This window comes from Capsicum annuum, chromosome 6 (assembly GCF_002878395.1).
Source record: "Capsicum annuum cultivar UCD-10X-F1 chromosome 6, UCD10Xv1.1, whole genome shotgun sequence".
Lineage (NCBI taxonomy): Eukaryota > Viridiplantae > Streptophyta > Magnoliopsida > Solanales > Solanaceae > Capsicum > Capsicum annuum.
In genome coordinates, this window is record NC_061116.1 from 212,250,603 (window position 1) to 212,262,341 (window position 11,739).

At 39.8% G+C, this 11,739-nt stretch overlaps 1 non-coding gene across 1 annotated transcript; it reads left to right on the plus strand.

Moving 5' to 3' along the window:
• Positions 1 to 10,863: 10,863 nt before the first annotated feature.
• TRNAH-AUG lies at positions 10,864 to 10,942 on the plus strand. Its single transcript has one exon. It is a non-coding gene; the product is annotated as a tRNA-His (tRNA).
• The last annotated feature ends 797 nt before the right edge of the window (positions 10,943 to 11,739 follow it).

An 11,739-nucleotide genomic window follows, 5' to 3' on the forward strand; every position in this document is an offset into this window, starting at 1 on the left:
TGCCTGAGTAGGGGAAGGGATTGACCTAAGGTAAGGTTGACTTATCCCACTCTAGTACTGGTAGGAAGCCTCCTTTCGAGTAGTCTCATAGGTTAGACCGGTTCCAACCATTATTTCTAAGGCTCCTAGCGAAAGATCAAACTTAAGAGTAAGAAAAATCTCTTATCTTAGACTTAGATACCAGTTGCAAGTTTAAAGACCAGCAGTGAGGGGAAGAATTTTGTAGAGAAGTTTAGACAGGTTGACTCCTTTTTTTGAGAATCCTTTATAGAAAGAAGAGAGAGAGGAGATCGAAATAAAATACTTGTATCGAATGAGCCCCTATCTCAATTACAAGTAAGAAGCTATTACCCTAAGCCTATGGTCTTCGTTCCTTACATGATAGATTAAGAGCCAGATTGAGATGCCCTATCGAGGAAGTCTCTAGCTCTACATCTATCTACTATTAAGAAAGGAAGGGGATAGGGTTTGAGTTATCCTACTCAATAACAAACAAGGTTCGGAGAACAACCTAATTATGAAAGAAACCCTGTGGATTCACTAAAGATCTACAAGCTTGGATTATAGAGAAAGAGATGTTATTAAGGATACTTTAACAGAACCTTAGAACTTATCTTGAGTTGGGCATCCCTGACTCCATTTCGGACTAGAGAAGTGAATGCAGTGAATCACCAGTTTGGATCGAAGAATAGGCACCCATAAATTAGTAGCATATTTGCGGGATCTATCGAGTGGAAAATAGGGAAGACTATCAATACACCGAAGAGCTACCAAACACGATCACCAACAAGAGAGTAGCAAGTGCTGGCTTGGGGCTCAAAGCTCGTTAAGATTGGGTTCCTTTTGGCTCTCTCTAAAAATGGCAGTCATGCTAAAATCTTGGTTTATTGTTTCATCAGGGACTCCCAAGAACACGATTTTTCTACAAATCAAAATAGAAGGCTTGTTATTCAACAGTATAACATTACTTATATACTCGTGTCAACCAAGGTGTATGTGGATCTGTTCTAATTTTGTTTGAAGTTGATTGGAAAAATACAGACTTCTCTACAGAGAATTAGAATTTTGATATGATAGTGGGTTGTCCGGGATTCGAACCCAGAACTAGTCGGATGGAGTAGATAAGTTCCTTTTTAAATAAAATAAATGTTATTTTGAAATGAAATAAACAAGTAAAGATCTCTCCCCAAGCTGTGCTTGTACTTTTCATTGCACACGGCTTTCCCTATGTATACATCAGTTCCTTTCTTATAGAAATTCGAAAGACTTTTCAAAGTTGAATACTCAGTTGATTTACCCCTTATTACTATTACTATTACAATCAACATTTCAGAATAGTGCAAATTTTTTATCTCTTCATCATTTAGAAAATCTAAGAATGAATCATTGATAATTTGCCAGATCATTGATACAAAAAATATCCAAATACCAAATCCTACTTCTATATACTTACTCCCCACAAGCTAGATGAAGCTCGTGGGAAGGTCAAAGAAAGAAGAAGCATCTTCCTGGCCATAGAAATAGATTAAAAATCCACCCTTCGCCCACCTCTCCCTCAGCGAGGAAATAGTAGTAGTAGCAGTCTCCCCACTAATTCAAGGTTACAGTCCCAACCAAGTCAAAGAGTCCGGTACGAACAAAGGCATTACATGAAAGCTTTCCTTAACCATTCAAGGAAGGGGTTCAACTTAGACCACTTAGTAGGACCTTCTGGATTATAGGAGACCTTCTATCCATGGTTGGTATCTTCCTAGACTTTTTGCTATTTGAGAATGTGAGTTTTTCTTTCCCAGTCCTTTGTTGGAGGAGAGCCAACAATGTACGAATGTTCAAAAGAAAGATGCTAATGTCATTAAGGGAATAGCTCCAACATTCCTTCTTTTAGTTCCAGAAGCTTTTATAGACCAGTCTATCTCCTCTGTGGGGAAGGCAAGGCTAGTCTATCATAATTGAAACCTTGGCTAGGGCTATCTAGAGACTATGGCTATCTAGAGTAGAGTCTCGATATCGGGAAATAAATAGTATAGGTCTTCTCCGTCTCTACCGCTGGTGAGATCTCTGCTTGAACATAATCATTATTGTTTTGTATCATTTTGAGGGCTATTCTAGATGGATGCACCGGGATGTTCTAGATGGATGCACCACAATACCTCTCGCGGATTCTTACCTAAGCTACAAAACTCAATTGTTGGGCGCCTTAACTAAAGGAGCTAAACCGGAGGATCTCATTCCACCTTATCCTTCGCAGAATCTTTTGTTTGTCCTTCTCCTGAATTGGAGACGGAACTTTCTTATTAAACTATGAGGGTTAGCGAAGGAAATAAAGCTCAACACGTCTTCTTTAGAAGAATTTTCCTGCATTAGTGTATAAGCTGATTAGATATGAAGCTATGTAGCAAGATCCCCCATCGAGTTAAGAATCCATCTTTTTTCTACCTCAATTGAGACTTGTAAGAGGCCAGGCTTAGCTCCTGAAGATAGTGGGATTAATTGGGCTTAGCTTAGATAAATGCTCTTTAAACTCATTTAATATCTTTCTCGCCTTATCCTTCTAACAACCTATGAATGTACGCTTGTCAAAAATCATCTACAATCTTCAATTCCTAGTGCACTATTCGAGAACAAGCTTACTTTCATTCGCTTCCTATTACTCCTGCTAATGCTATTGCTACCTCCTCCTTTTCTCCTTTGATACGTGCCTGGTCAAAATCTTGATTTATTTATGTTTTTCCTGAAAAGGTCATACTTTTGCTCTTTTTTTTTCATCTGCTATTTTGACTATGAGAAAGCTTTTCATCAGATAGTCTTTAGTTCTTTTTGTAGGCCGGACATCTTTTTCATAAAAAGTCCTCACATGGTCAGTGAAGGACTAAGTATACCTATCTAAAAAATAAATACACAGAAGCTTTTGAAGAAAAAAGAGATGCATCTTTGTTTTCAACTAGAGGAATCATAGCTAATTAGAGTGCTACCAAGTTTCATTTTTGGTTGCAACCCGAATTCCTGGGAGAGTGTAATTCAAAAAGTTGAGGAACGAAGTAACCTCATCCAATGGCCTCCTTCCTCTTCTTTAGAGTCGAGTCACTTCGTACCTTCCTATCCATCTATTTTAATCGTGCCAGTTGGAGGAAAGCCTATCTTTTTTTGCCCACTCCTGGTGCCTAAAGGCAAAGATCTTCTTTAATAGCCAAGTCGAGAAGTCAAGCAACAAGTTGATGTCTTTGGCTTCACAAGTACTACTCTCAAGAAAAAGGCTAAGAGTGCTTGTTCCACTTTTAGCTCATTAGGGATGAGATTCCTAAGACCTCTAATGCCCTGACTCTCAGTTTCAATAAAGTAAGAAAGGGAACCCTTTTAGCTACGACAATGGGTATAGACCTCTTCCCTCCGCTGCTTACCCAATGGACCACTTAGAATAGACCGAATCGAAGGAGGTAAGCATTGTGTAATCATTCCAAGTTTTCCAGGCTGCCCATTCTCTTTATATGAAAAGTTGGAGTAGGAAATGTCATAGGTAAAGCCGTCTAGTACTACATCCTCCAGCCTTCTATGTATTACATTCGTTCGTCGGGGAATTCCTATGTTCACTCCCATCAGGGGAATTTGCCTTGATTTTGATTCTATTATGTACAAGTGGGCCAGCCAGTCCATCTATTAATTGATTCTGTATTCAAGGTAGGCTATTTATTCCTAGCTTTCCAATTTATCTGTCCTAATAGCATTTGAAGCCTAACATCCTTGCAAGCTTTGGATTCTTTCTGTTGGATTCTTTCCTATATCTGACTGGGAAAGAGGTTATCAAGCTAGTGAAACTAAAGTGAAACTGTACTCGCCTCTTCTCCTTCTTGTCCTCTTGTACTTCCATTCTTCTTATTTTCATATTTGGAACCGAAACAAGCTCTTCTTTAGCAGCCTCGCTTTGTTAGCTTCTTTTTAGCAGTACTAGTTTGTAGTCTTTATTGACCTGGAACACAAGCTTTACCTGCCAACCTGATCTGACCTTTGAAACCCTCTTCTCATACTCCTCGTTCGTCATTCCAGACATACTCCAGTTAGCTCTTCTCTTACATAGCCTTGTCTATTCGATATCTTTCCTAGTCTTCTTCCTGCTTTATTAGATAAAGTGTCTTCATTAATAGATAGAGTTGGAGTACGTAGTAAGAGTCAAGTTTAAGGTTGATTGATGAGTTTAGTGGATAGAACGATCGATGTAAGGACTAGGTCAAGGCAGAAAGTTAAAGTGTTACTTCCCCCGTAGTTGGGTACGGGGGTTTAGCGTCCGATTCGACAATGAACACTAAATGAAAAAGGAAAATCCATTTTCTCACCCGCGGAGATTGATTGGAGACTTATTCAATAGGTCCTCCTTCCCTATAGAATGGAATTCCAGGACGTCTTGTGATGATCGTATTTGCTTTCTCTTACTCCTAAATAGTGAAAGATTGAGCCTTTTTTGTTCAACCCAAGTGTTGGAGTTACAGAGCACACTCTACCTTTGCTTCCTTATTCTTCTGTGCGAAGAATGATCCAAATAAATCTTCTAAAGCTGATATGTAAAATCTCAAGGGCTTAGAAGAGGCTCATTTATGCTAATAAAATTAGTACTCATGCGGAAGTATTTCCCCTATCATAGAAGGTGTAAAGCAAATGGTGTCTTTAAAGCAAAAAAGCAAAGCAAGTTCCAGGGATGCAGGCAGAGAGGGGTTTCTTGATAGTCCAAAACTAGTGATCTAGGCTTCTCCAGCAAATAATCGATGCTTACCGAGTGGACTACAATTTGTGGCACCATATCCTACCTATCCTGGAGGGAAGTCTCCAAAGTGGGATTGTCTATTAACTCAGTCTCCGATGAAGAAGGTTCAGGCATGCTTCAACTTAGCCCTATGATTCGCTAATTCATCTCTTTTTTTGGTATTCCGCAAAGGAGGTAGATAGGGTCAGCGAAAAAAGTGGCGAGGGTAGAAGAAAGAGTTTTCAATTCAATGATTTCCGCTCCTGAAAATGGGTATTAAACAAAGGACATAGTGGGTTAGGTAAAACCTATTTTGAGAGGAAATATCTATCAAAGCAGAAATTCCAAAGCCAAAGGTTTTTTTTCAATGTGTATGCTTTAAAAGTCAGACTTGGAATATATTATTTATCTATAGTTTATTAATGAGATAGGAATTCGTAGTAGGACGTTCTTTTCACAGATCTTTTGAGTGAGAAAGGTGCTGTGTCGGGGCCTCCTCAAGGTCATTCAGAACCACTTTAAGGATGTTTATTGACCATAGAAATGCAATGTTCAGTGGTGGGGCAAAGCACTAGCGAGAAGCTTCCCTTGGGATTGTTTTCCCAGGAAATTTTCCTTTTTTGCGCTTATATGCTTTTCTCTATCTTTGATGTCAAGCCCAGTCCCAGTGACCCATTAGAATGGATTTCTCCCTTAGGTGGACTCCATATGGGGATAACTTGTAACTTGTAAAGTTCAGGAATGAATTCTTATTAAGGAATTGGTAAGATGATGTGCCATTACTGGGTTCCATCCTATGGTAATTATCGACTCGAGAATGAACGAAGTCGCTTTACTTCAAAGTAGAGGTTTGTGGTAACGGTGGACTGACAGATCATCTCCAACGCCTAAGTACCTAGGTTGCAGTGGTAAGAGTCATTGTCGATGGAGTTCTAGCTGCCAGAGTCTTCGATAAGAAAGAGGCGTCTTAGTAAATAGAAGTGAGATCTTTCTAGTTCTTGAACTAGCCTTCCCCAGCTTAAAGTCAAGTGAGGAACTCTTTCTCTTATATTATATAGGCTATTTTTCCTTGAAATCCCATTCTATCCATCTTATTCTTATGTGTAAGTAAAGACTATCAGGGCATTCTCTTGTAGCAATTCCTCTCTCACTCACGATGAAAGCTAAGAGCTTGCTCGAAGACAACCTTTACTTTTTAGTAGTAATCTTTCCTATTCTTTAGGTGTGGATAGGTTCATAGGAGGACTTAGTTACATAGAAAGGAAAGGCTTAAACTAGAAGGGATAAGAAAGGGAATTACACTATATCTTGGCAATGGCACTCCAACAAGCTCGGCAGGGAGAGAAAGAAGAGAAGGAGAAGAGGAAGTACGATGAAGAGGGTATGAAATAGGTTGCTTGTAGCGATTGTGATTGCTTATTTTGTTGGGATTACTAGCCTGACCAATGAATAAGATAAAAAGAAGAGTTCCCGCCTACGGCTACATGCCCATTAAGAGCTATACCTTGAGTAGAGCTAATTGCATAGGAAAAGGGGAACTTTCCTAAAAAGCCTAATACCAATTAACCGCATTGGAAACGACGAATCACACTCTGAAAGGAGGTTCCCTCCCAATAGATATTAGGAGAGAGCAAGACGTGATTGCTCTGTCATCCTCCAAATGCTCCCTTTTCCAACTTTAAGTAATGGTGTTGGTATGTCTTGTTACAATCATTCCAGTTAATCCCTTTCCTGAACCATAGGTAAGGGATGATAGAAGATGGCCCTTGTAGCAAAATAAACCAGCCCCTCATTTAAGAGAGTAAATAGAATAGTGTCGGGCTTACGACAGTTTGACTTTTGAACGACTAAGCAACTACTAAGATCCTGCCCAATGATAACGCTCAACTTACACCTCAAATTAGTGTAAAGCGGTCGTCGTCAATATATTTACCCAACTTTGGAGTCGGGGTCGAATCCATAGGGAACAATGTGAGTGGCGATTAAACTAGTTTGAAATTATAGCTACAAGTTAAATGTAAACAACTGATACAAAAATATAAAATAAGGTTTTAGTATTAATGTTTGTAATCAATATAAATGGAAAACCAGAGTTATGTTCACTGTGGGTTTCGGGAATTGACAGATACTAGGTACTGCTTAAGACTCTTGAAGTAAGTAGGAACAACAGAATATCCCTGACAATTATACTATTTGACTTATCTCTCGACCTTACCAGACAAATTATTATCTAATTTTCTCGAACTTAGATAGCTTATCTATTTCTAATAGGATGTTATCTTAGGTAGATTAATCCAGTTACAGCATTAATCATTAAATAGAAGGTTGGTAGCTTCCGAGTCCCTATTGATAATTCGCGTCCTCTAGTCTATTTCTCTGTTCAAGCAAACAAACCTAAGGCATAACCTACTGTTTGTAACCAATAGATTTTAAGTTAAAACAATAGAATTTCAAGACGTCCTACTACTCTTTGAAACCTTTAAGTACCTAACAACATATCAAACCCTAATCCATGGATCCCATAACTCGGGCTAATGGAATTAGCCGCTCATGATTTGATGAACGAAATAAAAATTTGAATTCATGTTAGTATGGATAAACTTACGAATGGATGAAAACAGCAATTGTTTCTTCAATTGAATCACAAGAGAATAATCCACAATAGTCGATAAGTGTTGAAGGGAAAACAAGAAAAATACTTGACGAAAAAGATGAGGCAATGTACATTCCTCCCAAGTTTTTAAAAAAAGAAGAATGAGAGATTAAAGGATTAAAGAAGATTGTCCATAAAACCCTAAAAGATGCTATTTATACTTAACCCTAATTATGGAAATAAAATAACAAAAATAATAAAATTCTTCGGATTAGGTGACGTCGTCGCTGATGCCACATCAAGGTTCTGACGCCTTATCATGGATGGCATCAGAATTGCTCCAGTTGCCTTCAAAATATGTCTTAGGATGATGATGTAGCTGACGCCGCGTCATCAATATGACGGTGTATCACCAACATTGTCAAATTTTTTCTTCAAGCTTAATTCTCTAGTTTAAGCTGACGCCCATCGTGATGCCTTATCAGCACTTTGATGCCATGTCATCAATGTCGTCAGAACTTTCTCTTAGACTTCAACTCTCTGGTTAGGGATGACACCAATGCTGATAGCCTATCACAAGGTTGACGACTTTTCACGGTCATCGTCAGCCATGTTTTCAGCTTTTTTTGCTCAGATTTTAGCTCTTTTGCTCCATTGTTATTTATTTCCATGCATCTTGACTTTCCTACAAAATCTTAAGAAATAACATCAAAAACACCAATAATCACTTAAGAACTTACAATTATTTCAAGTAAAAAAGTCTTAAATGTGCTATAAAAATCTAGCACATGACCTACCCCCAACCAATTAGCGTAAAGTGTTCATGCATACCTTCAACAGCACCGAGATATTGGCCCATGACCATGTTTACTTCATCTTTAAGAGCAAGCATCTTGGCTCTCAGGGCCTAAGGCAACCCTGGATCCTTTCCTACTTAGTGATTCCAAGAAGATGCTTCAACCCCGTTAAGTTTTAGGTGGCTATCACAGTCCAATAAAGATTTCCAATTTCATTTTAGAATATTTTCATCCCTGATTGGAATGACCTATGTTGTAAGGGAGGAGAGAAGGTGAACCAGCTTTTTTTGGTCGACTCTCCCATCTGGTCGAGTAGCTTTTGCTCCTTCCTACTTACTTTATTATAATATAAGCTTAAGCTACTATGTTGCCTATTGGGAGCTTTTTAGTCATAGTGGGAACTTTCAAAAATCACTTAGCAGGTCAAGATCATAGGAAGAGGGAAGAACAAGGGAGAAGATCTTATTTAAAAGAAGACGATTCCAAAAGAAAGTCAAAACGGGGAATAGGATGCCTTAAAGGTAAATAAGAAATATCCAAAATAAAAAAGTAAATACCTATTAAATCGATTATAAAAATACCGGTTACAGTACCTATTATCCAAAGAGGAATCCTTCCAGTAGTATCGGCCATTTACCCCACTTCCCTCCAAATTTCACAAGTGGTCATGCTAGAGACATGAATAGCCTTGGATAATTGAATTATGAGATCCTTCCGAACGAGTTAAGAGAATCTTATTTATTCTCCTTCATTTTGTTAATTGAAGAAATAATTGGAAAATCAAAAAGCAAGTACAAAAATGAGTAATAACCCCTAGTAGAGACTAGTACGATGAAATTCAACATTTTGTTCGTTTGGGTTTTATTGTGTCATAGCTCTATAATTCATATGTTCTTTATCGTTGGATGAACTGATGATATTGATCCCCAAAAAAATACGGTAGGTACAGCTAGGCCGTGAATAGCCAACCATCGTACTGTAAAAATTGGATAGGTTTGATCTATAGTTATTAGGGCCTCCTAAAATGATCTACTAAATTCCTTGAGTTATTCCAAAGGATCAAAATGGAAAATTATTAATGGAATTCCTTTTCGGGTAAGTTCCGACCTGCACAAAAAGAGTAATGATCTGGGCACTATCTCGGAGAGAGGCTCGGTGAAATAGACATGTCTGTGAAGATGTGGACTACCTGCACCTGGATAGAAAGACCTTATGAAGCTTCACTGTTCCCTGGGATTGGCTTTGGGCCTTTCCTGCGCAGCTTAGGTGGATGGCAAAGAAGGCCTCCTTCTGGGGGGGCTCAAGCCATCAATGAGATACCACTCTAGAAGGGCTAGAATTATAACCTTGTGTCAGGACCTACGGGCCAAGGGACAGTCTCAGGTAGACAGTTTCTATGGGATGTAGGCATCCCAAAAGGTAACGGAGGCGTGAAAAGGTTTCCTCGGGCCGGACAAAGATTGTCCCTAGAGTGCATAGGTAGAAGGGAGCTTGACTGCAAGACCCACCCATCGAACAGGGACGAAAGTCGGCCTTAGTGATCTGACAGTACTGAGTGAAAGGCCATCACTCAATGGAGAAAAGTTACTCTGGGGATTACAAGATGATCTTACCCAAGAGGTCACATCAACAGGAAGGTTTGGTACCTCGATGTCGGCTCTTCGCCACCTAGAGCTGTAGTATGTTCTAAGGGTTGGGTTGTTCGCCCATTAAAGAGGTACGTGAGCTGGGTTCAGAACGTCGTAAGACAATTTATTCCATATCTGGTATGGACTTTAGAGCATTGAGAGGACCTTTCCCTAGCACGAGAGGACTGGGAAGGACGTACCTCTGGTGTACCAGTTATCGTGCCCATGATAAACGCTGGGTAGCTAAGTGCGGAGCGGATAACTACTGAAAGCATCTAAGTAGTAAGACCACCCCAAGATGAGTACTCTCCTATTCTAACTTCCCCAGAGCTTTCGGTAGCACAGCCGAGACAACGACGGGTTCTCTTCCCCTGCGGGGATGGAGGGACAGAAGTTTTTTTGAGAATTCAAGAGAAGGTCACGACGAGATGAGCCGTTTATCATTACGATAGGTGTCAAGTGGAAGTGTAGTGATTTATGCAGCTAAGGCATCCTAATATACCGGCAGACTTGAACCTTGTTCCTACATGACCTGATCAATTCGATTAGGCACTCGCCATCTATTTTCATTGTTCAAATATTTGACAACATGAAAAAACCAAAAGCTCTGCCCCCCATCTATATATATCCAAGGGATGGAAGGGTACAAGCCTTTGGTGTCCCCTCTAGTCAAGAATTGGGGCCTCACAATCACTAGCCAATATGCTTTTCTCTCATGCCTTTCGTCGTTCATGGTTCGATATTCTAGTGTCCTAGGCATAGAGGAACCACACCAATCCATCCCAAACTTAGTGGTTAAACTCTACTGCGGTGAAGATACTGTAGGGGAGGTCCTATGGAAAAATAGCTCGATGCCAGGATGATAAAAAACTTAACCCTCTCATTCTTATTCAATATGAAAACAAAAACAAAATAAAAAATTAAAAGAAAAATCAAAAGGTCGTTTTATTCAAAACCCCAATTATGACATCCCTTCTCTCCCACTTCACACCTCGGAATGCACCCTTTTTATAGAGGTAAACACGCTTTCACATCTTCTTAACACGAAATGGCTGGGGAGAGGAAAGGTTCCTTTTGATGAGGGTACTCCCAGGAACAGATCCAGCGGAGACGGGGTGGGGCCTGTAGCTCAGAGGATTAGAGCACGTGGCTATGAACCACGGTGTCGGGGGTTCAAATCCCTCCTCGCCCACAATCATCCCAAAAGGGAAGTACCTTTTTCTCTGGGGGTAGGAAAATCATGATCGGGATAGCGAACCAAAAGTTATGGAACTTGGGTGTGGGTTTTTAGTCGAATGGAACGGCTTTTCTTTTTCTCTTTTTATTTATCATCAATGGGGGAATCATTACACATCGTATGCCCGATCGGCATATTTCTTTGTTTTGCTCCCCTTAACTCTTCCTAAGCCAGGCTTGGGCTTCTAGCAGAGCAAGTATTACTAGCATAACAAAAAATCCTTCCTAGTCATTAATATCTTTGCTCGCGGCAATTGTGACCTCTTGGGAGAATCGATGACTGTATCAAAGATACAGTGCTAGTACATTTGAGACTTCTTAATTGGATATTGTAAATAGCCCCACCCTAGGGCTATGGAACAAAGGATTATCTCGAACCTAGACTGAGGAATTTATGGTGATTTTCTAATCCGCAGAACAGAATGTGATACGATGAGATAGAATGCAATAGAAACAAAGACAGGGAACGGGTTACCTACTGTTAACGGGCAAAGCGAGCCCCTTTATTCTAAATTCTTAAATTCAAAATCAATCAAATCTCCCCAAGTAGGATTCAAACCTATGACCAATAGGTTAACAACCGACCACTCTACCACTGAGCTACTGAGGATCAATAGGAGATTTGATCTCATAGAGTTCAATTCCTATTCCCAACCCATGACCAATGTGAGCTCGAAGCTTCCTTCGTAACTCCCAAAACTTCTTCGTAGTGGCTCCCTTACATGCCTCATTTCAGAGGGAACCTCAATGTGG